Source organism: Suricata suricatta, chromosome 5 (assembly GCF_006229205.1).
Source record: "Suricata suricatta isolate VVHF042 chromosome 5, meerkat_22Aug2017_6uvM2_HiC, whole genome shotgun sequence".
NCBI classification, from domain to species: domain Eukaryota; kingdom Metazoa; phylum Chordata; class Mammalia; order Carnivora; family Herpestidae; genus Suricata; species Suricata suricatta.
Window position 1 is genome coordinate 62480981 of NC_043704.1, and position 12181 is coordinate 62493161.

The 12181-nt window shown below is 38.0% G+C and overlaps 1 protein-coding gene across 4 annotated transcripts in view; it reads right to left on the reverse strand.

The window, feature by feature from the left end:
- The window catches only part of LSAMP (limbic system associated membrane protein), a 619607-nt gene that overhangs the window by 452433 nt on the left and 154993 nt on the right, over positions 1 to 12181 (reverse strand). The window lies entirely within an intron of this gene.

Below are 12181 nucleotides of genomic sequence, written 5' to 3' on the forward strand. Positions count from 1 at the left end.
CTAATTTTGATCAGTCTCTTTGCCACTGGAATGTGTGTATTTCTCCATCTGGGTATGCATATCTGCATTCACATCTTTTCCTAAATTAAAGTAAGACATGATTGAGAAAATATCTTAATGCTCTATGTGGCTGATGTATACAATAGAAGGATAATTTAAGAATAAATACTAAATTACTTCCCTAATGAGCCTAATGGATCATCTTCCTTACTATTTTCTTATGATTTTTCTGACACAAATTGAGATTGAAATACACTATTCATATTTTATTTGCCATTTTAGATGTTTTTTCATCTAAGTCTAGTGACTATTGTGTTAAAACAGAAGCAGTTCTCCCATGTGCTATACAACCATAATTAATAGTTACAACTTGTTGCTGAGTCTTTGTCTTATTGATATAAAACTTGAGATTTAATTTTAACTATCTAGGAAGTAGAAATCATAAACTATAGATCGTAGATTGTGGTGTGAGAATTTAGTCTCCTTGGGCTTAAATTTTAGGAGATAAGTGATACAAATGCTGATAAATTTCCTCCCTGACTCTATACTGAAGTCTTGAATCCACCCATAAATGCATTTATTTTTTTAGTGTTGCCATTTTAAACATTAAAAAACCTTTTTTTAGCATTTATTTATTTTTGTGAGACACAGAGAGACAGATCATGAGCAGGGGAGAGGCTTAGAAAGGAGGGCACACAGAATAGGAAGCAGGTTCCAGGCTCTGAGCTGCAAGCACACAGTCCAAAACGGGGCTCAAACCCATGAACTCTTAGATCATGTCGTGAGCAGAAGCCGGATGTTCAACCAACTGAGCCACCCAGGGGCCCCTATTTTAAACGTTTTTCACTCATCAAAATGTTCAAGGTCCTCTCTGAGATTCTGACCTTTTGGGCTGTAGGCCATGTTACTCTCTATTTACTCAGATATTGTCTAGGAATACAAGATAGATGGCAAGTACTTTTTGGTGCATGCAAAATAGAACTACTAAAACTTCTTTAAACTACAGACTACTGTATCTGTAAAGCTAACATTGCACAGAAAAGAATGCAATAAATTTCTAGTCATAAATCACTTAGCACATCTTGCTAAGGGAGCAGGGAAAGTGTTCAAAAGAGTATGTTCTTAAGAAGGCAGCAAGAAGAAGGAAACAGACATTTAGTGGGAAAGAAAGAAATCAAAGTCAAAGCAAGCCATATAACATCCAGTTTTCGGTGCTTGGAACCCTCTTCTAGGTCCCTGAAGTGCATGGACTAAGGGGTTCAGATGGAATAAAATAAACTAGTTTGATGGGTGTTCAATGAGTAGAAAGCACAGTGATCTTGTTTTGTAGGCTCCTAAAGCAATGGTTTGGTTAGGAAGATATTCTACGGGTTGGGCTCTGTCATTCTACGCATCCTCACTGGGAAAGCCTGTCTGGTTTCCAACAGACAGAGAAGATAACACTAGGTAGAAGAGGAAGAAAAGAAAAATAAAACAGTAAAAGACCATTTGTTTAATTTATGAGTGATAAGGATAATAAAGAATGTGATCATGACAGAGACAGAAAGATGATCATAATGAATGATATATATATGTGTGTATATATATATATATACACACATATATATATCTATATCTTCAATTGTAAGACTGTGATAAGAAACTGTATCATGTTTAAATATTTTTGGCTTCACTTCTATGAAGTGAGGCATACTTCCATAAGCACTAAGATTATAGTTTTTATTTTGTTTCTTATTATAACAACAGCTTTATGTCCTTAAATATAGAGTTCTAGAAATGTGATGGGGTATTTATAAGACTCTGTCTGAACAATTAATGTCTAGATCCCACTAATATCACTAATGTTAATTAACGTAAAAACATATTCTCTTTGTTTCATCTTGTGATTTCAAAGGAAATGTGGCAGCATGGTTTTGAGGACAAGATTTTTACTCGGGGTGAAAGAAAGTCATTTGTGGCTCCTTCAGTCAGATAGCAATAGGACACACTCAGCCTCCTGGGAGAATGGGAACTACAGATCAGTTTTGAGATGCTCCTTTGAAATGATGGTGTGTTGCTACCAGGAAGGATGCAAATGGAGCATGTCTACATATTACCTTGCACTTTTCTATCTGGCACACTTGTCTCATTAAAGGAAAATAGCACCTTTTAATATTAAGTCATCTGCTAGTTCCACAGAATACTTTCTGCTACCTTCTTTGTTCTTCCCCCTAGCTTGTAAAACCCTAAAAGTTCACTCTTGTGGGATAAAGAGATAAGAAAGTCCCCCCTCTGTTCTTTCAGATGGCCTTCCTTCCTTCCTTCCTTCCTTCTTTCCTTCCTTCCTTCCCTCCCTCCCTCCCTCCTTCCTTCCTTCCTTCCTTCCTTCCTTCCTTCCTTCCTTCCTTCCTTCCTTCCTTCCTTCCTTTCTTTTTGAGAGAGACTGTGAGCAGGGGAGGGGCAGAGAAAGAGGGAAACAGAGATCCAACTCAGGCTCTACACTAACAGCAGAGTCTGATGTGGTTCTCAAACTCACATACTGTGAGATCATGGCCTGCTGAAAACAAGAGTCAGAAACATAACTGACTGAGCCAGCCAGGTGCCCCTCAAATTACATTGTTGATCTGTACTTTATGTTGGACCAAGGTGGAATTATCTGGAGTTGACTGTCCGCTAAGCTTGGGCAGTGAAATGGCCTTGTGATATTTCCAATATACTGGAAAGGAGTGGCTTTCAAGACAGCAAATCATGGCTCTAGTGCAGGCCAGGCAAATGCTGACACAGTTCAGTTTCTGGGGTCAGACTCACTGAGAGACTCACAGAAGCTAAGGGAGATTGCTCATTGTTTCTGCTTCATGGTGAATACCAAGGAACAAGAGAGGGAAAGGATAAAGAAGAGATAGAAAAGTAAACATTAAACTTACCAACCCTATTCTATTTTTAATCCACTCATTTTCCAAGTCTCTATATTAGAATCATCTCTTTCTTTGACTACCTCCCTAATGATCTGGCAACTGTTTTCTACTGTCAGTGCTCTACTGTGTATTATTACTTCTTTTTATATTAACTTTCATTTGAAGGAGGTTGATTAGAAGATTACTCTCTAATTCAAAATGGGTTTACAATGCTGCACATATTTTACTGAAAATCATCTTTGGCATGAAAAAGTGTATGCTCAAGAGCACCAGAACTGTCCATTTTCCCCTTCCTGAGGAAGGGTCACCTGGAGAAAAGCTAAAGTTCATGTTAGAATTTTTAAATAGAAAATGTGGCAGTTGTTTGAGGTAGATGTAGTTTCCAAGAAATTACAGGATTGTATTTCTATTAAGGCTCAGTGTGGAACTGCACGTGGTACTTTATATCATAACAGGTTTACATCTGTCCTTTGAATGACATACTAACTTTTCAAATCTACACATAGAGGGCTCATAGCCCTCCCATCTGCTTCCCCATTAGAAGAAGTCCAATAGTTTATATTCTGACAAAATATGGCTTTAGTTTATATGCCCTGCTGCTCTGGCCATAGAAATCTAAATGCTTGTTCCAAAGTGATGGAGTTTTAAGAGGACAGAATTCTCTTTCCAGAAAATGCTTTGCCTCACACCAATTCCATGACAACCATCTAGAGAAAAGATGCATCGTCTTTTCCTGAGGTGAGAAGAAATTATATTCAACACTGTAATTAGGTTGGTCATTCTTTAGAGATCATCTACAGGCTTCCTGAAGTGTTTCCAGTGCTGAACAACCAAGGCCTTGGTAGGGTTCCTTAGTCAGCTTATGATTTTGGCTCTTGCCTTCCCCTTATCCTTTTCTCCTGACCTGGGCTAGCACTATAACACAAGTTGTGCTCTCCTATCAAAATCAAAGATCATACATGCTTCTATCTTTGGTTTAAATTTTTTAAAAAGTTTTTCCTTCAAATAACTACCAGCAAGAATGAAAACAGGGACATTTTGATCTCTTCATTTTTTTTTTAACACAAAGGAAGTATTTTCTTTTCCCCATTGAGAGTTTGCTAGCTGTGTTGTTTCCAGGGTCACAATTATTGAAAACTTTATACTTACCTTTAACACCCCTTTCCATCGCTAGCCAACCTTTTCCCTCCCCCTTTTCTCCCCACATGAAGGGAAATTGCAGAGAAATACTACTTAATTATCACCCCACGTAACTAATTAAAAGCAGGATGCTTGTGTATGGTATGCTAATGAGCTATTAGAGATCCAGCATGCTTTAGTGACAAGACATGGGTTCCTATTCTACTCTTCACCGGCTGTGGATTTCCAGTTGACAGTTAATGATGATGAGATGGGAATTATTATGCTGCTAACAAGCCAAGAACTTTAGGAGAGGGCAGAAAGGTTAAGCAACCTGAGCTGAAACCCAGAGACAAAGAAATCTGAGGATCTGGTTTATAGGAAACCATGGGATGTGTAGAGCACATGGCAGAGAGTGTACAATAAATAGGGAAGGCTCATTATTATTTATGATGGGTCCACTGATGGGAGATGAACATATTGAAAGCAAACTATTGATTAGCTACTTGTATATATGCCATCTGTCCGCAGATTTGAGGATAGTAATTTAAAAGTCCACCCAAACAGTCTAAAAAAGATTGGCATTGCATGCAGAGGTAAGGTTTAAAGCATGCAGAGATTCAGATAGAGGAAAGAAAGAAAATATGAGGAGAACGGGAGAATGGAAAGAATAAACATATATAATCACTTTTGTCTAATTATGAGAAAGGTATTATAAATTGAATAAGCAGGATGTCAGCAAGGAGCAAGAAGATAATAACATCAATGGTAACAATAATGATAACCCATGCTTACTGGATGTTCCTTTTCTGGGAGAGAGGCAGCAGCTAAGCACTCTAATGCATTATTTGATAGATATCCCATCCTAGGTAAGACTATGATGAGGTCAAGGTAGGGTTCTGAAGCAGTGTCTCTGACCATTATCTCTAAATAGAGACTCAAAACTTAAGAGTTATTGCAATACATCAGGAAGAATGAATCCCCACAGTGTATAATGAACTGGAATGCAAGTCAGGTGCTTCATTTTTTGTGTCCATACCCCCTTCTTCCAGAATATAACTGGTACTCATTTAAGTGGAAATTAACCATGGAATGTTAACAATGTATGTGACCTTTGAAGAGATACATCCTTTCTTGTTAACAAATACTAAGGGAGAGAACAAATGGCTCTGTGAGTTGATGGTGTCACCACCATGTATTTTGGATCTGTTACATAAACTCTATTAAGGGGCACATTTTGAAGCAATAGAATTATCACAAATAATTTTACTTTAGTGTCCCCAATGTATTTGTACAAGGTTTTTTGATGTGCTTCTGCTGGTGTTTCCCTTAAGTCAAGAAGTACTACTCCCTTTGTCCTCAAGGATAATTATCAACTGAAAGAAGAAAAACAGCAGTTGGAATTTAGAGGGAAGTTCCTTACTTTCACAGGGGAGAAGACACTATGCCAGCCCATCTCCACCCCTTTTGGAATCTCAGAGTTAAGTTGGCAGAGATGCTGTAACTAGAACAGCAACTCCCTTAGCAGACAGCTCATTAGGTTAGGAACCTCTGTTTTTCTCCCATCATGTGTGTATCATGTGCATTTCAATATAAAAACTTAATCTCCATCTGAGTTCACCCCACTATTTATTCTTCCCTTCTCCATCCACAAGAGAGTATCTGTTTTATTGGTAATGAGTCCAGCTAAAAATCTTCATTTTGCAGACAGATTGGCCCATGAAATGTATGAATGTCAATGGACAGAGACTCCAGTGATGTTTTCTAAAGGATAGATAAAAATGTAAAGCATGGATCTCCAAAAACTTCCTTGAATCTTAAGGATTAAAGCCACTCACTAAAGATGGCAAAGTCAGGGGCACCTGGGTGGCTCATTCAATTAGGCGTCTGACTCTTGCTTTCGGCTCAGGTCATGATCTCATGGAGCTGAGAGGTATAGAGCCTACTTGGGATTCTCTGCTTTTTCTCTCTGCCCCTCCCCTGCCCTCACACACTCTCTCTCTCCAAATAAACAATCATTAAAAAAATAAAGATGGAAAAGTCAAACTATAGTCTTAGGGCAGCTGTGATATAATTTCATTCCTGGATATCACTTCTGGACTATATTGCATGAAAGAAACTAAAAGCCCTCATTTGTTTAAGCCACTTTACTTGGACTTTCTCTAATATGCAACTGATTCTAACTACAACTAATACATTCTTTTCCCAGTTTTTCTTACTACTGCTAGACTACTAAGAATGGTCATTTAACTTTTCCCTTTATGGTAGATAAAACACAAATGCTCACTTTTGTTTATCTTAAGGGGTATTCCTTTTGGTAAGCACAGTGTCATTTTAGCTATAAATGCCTCTCTTGCCTGGCTGACCAAAACTCTCGTTCCTTGCTATAATTCAGTTTAGTGGTAACTCCATATGCTATCCTTCATGTAAGGCAAAGATTCTTTTTCTACCTCTTCCTTTGTTCTTATCTATCTCTGAGGATTCACGTGGGTCGCTGAAGGTTTGGAAGTGGACAAGAAGCTTCTTTATATTTTGCTGCTGGATAGAAGCTTAGGGATTCATAGTACTTTCTGAAAGTCCTATGGGTATTGCAATCTGTGAGGAGAACAGAAGAAAAAAAACATGTGTGCGGCACCTGGGTGGCTTGGGCAGTTGGGCATAGGACTCTTGATTTTGCTTCAGGTAATGATCTTACTATTTGTGAGGTCAGGCCTGAGTCGAGCTCTGTGCTGACACTGCAGCCTGCTTGGGGTTCTCTCAGTTTCTCTTCCTCTTCCCTGCTCATGCTCTATCTCAAAAATGAAATAAAACTTCAAAACAAGAATAAAAATTTTAAAATCATCACTTTTTGGAAAAACATAAGCATAGAATCCTTTCATTTTTATTTTACCTCAATATTTTGTGTGTATTTCAGGATTTCTAATGTTCTTCCACTTCTTCTTTCTCAAACACACTCTCTCTCCCCATCTCTTTTTCTTTTCTGTTTAGTTTCTTTCACTTTTGTTTCTTTTAGACTTTACTCTTAACTTCAGAAAATGCCATGCCCCTAAAGCAATATTATCATTTTGAAGGATGAAGACAATGAAGACAGGGATGGTAAGGGCACAGAAATTACTGTGGATGAAAAAAATAATTTTTCTTGAGATTTAAATAGCAAATGAGGGGTGCCTGGATATCTCAGCCAGTTGAGCATCTGACTTGAGATTTCGGCTCAGGTCATGATCTCACAGCTCAGGAGATTGAGCCCTGCATGGGGTTCTGTGCAGACACCTCAGCTCATGCACTGCCGTTCCCTCTCTGTCTCTGTCTCTGTCTCTCTCAAATATAAATAAACATTATTAGAAAATGAAAGGGTAGTCCAACCAGATGGAAGAATCTATGTAACATCAGATCATTTGATGGTCTGAATAACCTGTTAGTATATTCACATATGCTGGTAGAGCCTAGGTAAGCCCTCTTGTTGATTAGTCCCAACAGCTCAGAAAGCTAATGTGTTGAGTAGAGCTCCACCCATTCCTTTTTCATCATTACCCTTATCCATTTCCTACCATTGACTAAGCACAAGGTTCTTTAATGTCTCTCTCAATTAAGCCTAAAAGATAAAATGATGGAGAAATAAGTACAAAATTTTCATAATGAGTAGCTATAAATTTCTTTTTTCATTTTTTTTAACATTTATTTATTTTGAGAGAGAGGGAGGGAAAGGGAGAGAGAGAGAGAGAGAAGGAAAGAGCATGAGCAGAGGAGTGGCAGAAAGAAAGGGAGACACAGAATCTGAAGCAGACTCCAGGCTCTGAGCTGTCTGCACAGAGCCAGACGTGGGACTTGAACCCTTGCGCGAAATCATGACCTGAGCTGAAGTTGGACACTCGAACCAACTGAGCCACTCAGGTGCCCCATAAATTTCAACTTTTCTATGTATGAGCTATGGAATAATAAGGTATGAAACCCTTACAACCCTGTTTCCTCAGTTGTACAATGTGGATCACAACTTTTCTTATTAGGTATTAAATGAGATATAGAACACACCTATTATATATTTTGTTGATTTTTGGCCTACTTTTGAATCTCTAGAGTCCTACACACAATACTCAATAAGTTGTTCTAAAATATTTATTGATACATAATTCTCAATAGTCACTAAAGTTTGAGTAATATATAAAGAATTAAGGAAAAAAATGTCCTAATGGCAGGGCTCTAAGTTCTTGTTAAATTTTATTTGTGTAATGCTATTATATATCCAAGCTAAGATTGAGCTTATTCCATTATGCAGCAACCCAATCAATAAGGTGACACATAATTCAAAAACAATGAAAAGGAGCACTATTAATAATTACTACAGGACATGTGTCCCCGAGTGGCTCAGTTGGTTAAGCATCCAACTTTTGATTTTGGCTCAGGTCTTGATCTCACAGTTTGTGGGATTAAGCCCCCATACTGGGCTCTGTGCTGGCAGCATGGAGCCTGCTTGGGATTCCCTCTCTTCCTCTTTCTCTGCCTTTCCCCCATTTAATCTCTTTCTCTCTAAATTAATAAATAAACATTTAAAAAAATAAATGAGGGGCACCAGGGTGGCTCAGTAGGTTGGATGTCTGACTTCGGCTCAAGTCATGATTTTGTGGCTTGCGAGTTTGAGCCCTTTGTCAGGCTCTGTACTGACAGCTTGGAGCCTGGAGCCTGCATCAGATTCTGTGTCTCCCTCACTCTGCTCTCCTCGACTCATGCTCGGGCTCTCTGGCTCTCTGTCTCTGTCTCTGTCTCTTTCTCTCAAAAATAAACATAAAAATAATATGTGAATGGTCAATTAGTCATTTAGGGGCCTTTCTGTCACATAAAACCTTTACTATGACAACACCTGTCACCTTACTGGGGTGATAGAAATGGTAAAAGACCACCATTAAACAATGTGAAAGGTCAATTTCCCTTCAAGATAGCACCCCATTTCCCTGGATGGCCAAGACTTAATATCCGTCTAGCCCGTGAAACTCAAGTAGAGTTTTCAGGAAAGATGGAGCACAGCCTCTTAGCTGTATTTGAGATCTAGAGTTTGATTGACCTAGCAGCCGAGTTTGTCAGGGTGCCAGCTGCAGCAGCCTTGATTCTTGAGTGGCCAATAAAGACTACCCATGAAATGAAGCAATGCTTAAGTTGTTCTCAGTAAGGGCCAAGAAGATGTATTCCCAAAAGCACATGGGCACTATAACTGCTAACCCCTCGATAATTTTGACTTTCTGAGGGAGTTTTAATGTTTAACATATGTTGGAAGGTTACAGAAAACACTTTCAGTTGTGACTTTTTTGAAGACTCCGCGTTACCCTGTTTGAGCTGTGAACACAGAATGTCACTTTACAGAAGATGTTAAGTAGCATCTAAAAATGTTTCTTAGCCCTTACCTACCCACCCAAACATCCTACTTGAATAGTTATATTTAATAAGCAGCAACAATACCCTAACTTAAAGTCAGGAAAATTTAAAGTGCAGTCCAGATTATTTAGTCATTAGCTCTGAGATCTTGACAAAGCCTACGTACTTCTCCAGTCTTCAATTACTTCATATGTAAAAGTAGAGGATTATACCATATATACACTATAGATACCTTTCAGACCTAACATTTCAGAAGTCATTATTTGAAGCCTAAAATAGATAGTACCCTAGGATGTTATAGGATGGCATAATGATGTTCCATGGTTCCACTGTTAATAATTGATGGCCAAGAAGTGAATTAACTAAAGAGTTCGGCTAACAGAAGGCATCTGAGTGGCTCAGTCAGTTAAGTGTCCAATTTTGGCTCAGGCCATGATTCCATTGTTCATGAGTTTGAACTCTGTGTCAGGCTCTGTGCTGCCAGCTCAGAGCCTGAACCTGCTTCAGATTCTGTGTTTCCCTCTCTCTCTGCCCCTCCCCTGCTCACACTCTGTCTCTCTCTCAAAAATAAAAAATTTTTTAAAAAGTTTTAAAAAAAGAGTTAAGAAAATACAAACAGAATTCAGCCTTTCTGATAGGCCATAATTTATTTTCAGTATCTAGGTATAAGGTATTATGCTATTACTACCATGTTTTTCAATGTAAACATCAATCTCAAATACACACCTTAATTGGACTCAGCTTACAAAAGAGGAAACAGATCTAGAGAAGTTAAATATCTTCCCTGAGTTTTCAAATCTTGAAATAGTCAACATTTGCTTATGCCCAGTTAGCTTGTTTCATATTCTAAATTTTTTCAGATGGAAATAATAACAAAACTGGATTGTTTTAGTAAACACTTGTGGCTAGGTACTCAAGGGATATTGAACAAGAACATTCTACTTTACTAACTATGAAAACAATGGAAACATTTTTCTTTAAAATCCCTATCTTAAATCATAGAAGTATAATCTACTATGGATAGAACATAAAAAACAATTTTCTGAGAGATAATGAGCCAAATTTTGGTTAGTTTAAGAGAAGCTCGTCTTTTATTATTGTTTTCTAGGAAGAGTAATCCAATAATCATAACCAAACTTATTCTTGGGCTCTTTTCTGCTACAGAGAAGGACAGCTAGAAACACTAAGGAAAGAAGTAAGAAAGTACCATGACTGAATTCTGAGACATTCTATCTGAATCAAGTATGGGGGAATAAGTATGGGTTAGGATGCAATTGTGAAAAGAGAAAAACTTAAAACAGTGATGAAATGGAAATGGGATTTTAGAAAAGAATGCAGAAGGGCACCTAGGTGGCTCAGTTGGCTGAGCATCCAACTTTGGCACAAGTCATGTCTCACAGTTTGCAAGTTCAAGTCACATATCAGGCTTATAGCTGTCAGGGAAAAGTCTCCTTCAGATCTTTTGTCCCCCACGCTCTGCCCCTCCCCCGCTCACACTATCTCAAAAATAAAAGAACATTTCAAAAAAATAGAAAAGAAAGAAGAGTGAAAGAGGAGATGGATGTAACAGTGTTGACCACTTATTCATGCTTATGTTTTATGAGTCACAGAACAACAAACAAAAAAACATGGATTTAACAAAACAAATACAGGGGCTATATATGTGTTAGTGAAACTTCTGTCTAGTGATGCATTTGCATTTGTGCACAAACAGAACTTATCATGAGCCTTGTTATATTACGGAACTAAGGGCACTAATTAAGTATTTGGAGAAAGGCAAAAATAACACTAGAAATACAAAGCAAAAACCTACAACACCAAGACTTTGAAATAGCATTCTTTCACTTGGCAAGATATGTCCAACTGTCTGATACAAAGACAATTTGACGTGCTCTTATTGCACTGAAGTCTTCCCGAGCTCACAATTTGATAATGGTTGGAGGTAGCAGCTCAGAACATATCCCCAAATTTGTCATATGGTGACCTACTGGCTAATGAGATAAATTTTCTTGATGAAGAATTAACCTAATTTGTCTTGGTTCCATATTCTGAAGCAAAGACTGAACTACATTGATGTTCTGTATTTCTCGTGGTCATGGTGTTTTCTTGTTTTTGCTTTCTTTTGAATCAAAGACAAGAGAGATAATTATTCATCTACTGCTGATTCCATTTTTTTCTTTTTTACATGATTTTGGCTTTCACGGATTCAAGCCACATACAAATAATGTCCTTTATGTGTACAAATCTGTTCTAAATACATGCAGAAAAATGAAACTAGACCACTCTCTTACACCATACACAAAAATTAACTCAAAATGGCTACAGGACCTAAATGTGAGACAGGAAACCATCAAAACCCTAGAGGAGAAAGTAGGAAACAACCTCCTTGACCTCAACCACAGCAATTTCCTACTTGACACCTCCCCAAAGGCAAGGGAAATGAAAGCAAAACTGAACTCTTGGAACCTTGCCAAGATAAAAAGCTTCTGCACTGCAAAGGAAACAATCAAGAAAACTAATAGACAACCAACAGAATGGGAAAAGATAGTTGCAAATGACATATCAGATAAAGGGCTAGTATCCAAAATATACAAGGAATTCACCAAACTCCACACCAAAAAAACAAATAACCCAGTGAAGAAATGGGCAGAAGACATAAACAGACACTTGTCCAAAGAAGACATCCAGATGGCCTACAGGCACATGAAACAATGCTCAACACCACTCATCATCAGGGAAACACAAATCAAAAGCACACTGAGATACCACCTCACACCAGTCAGAGTGGCTAAAATGAACAAAGC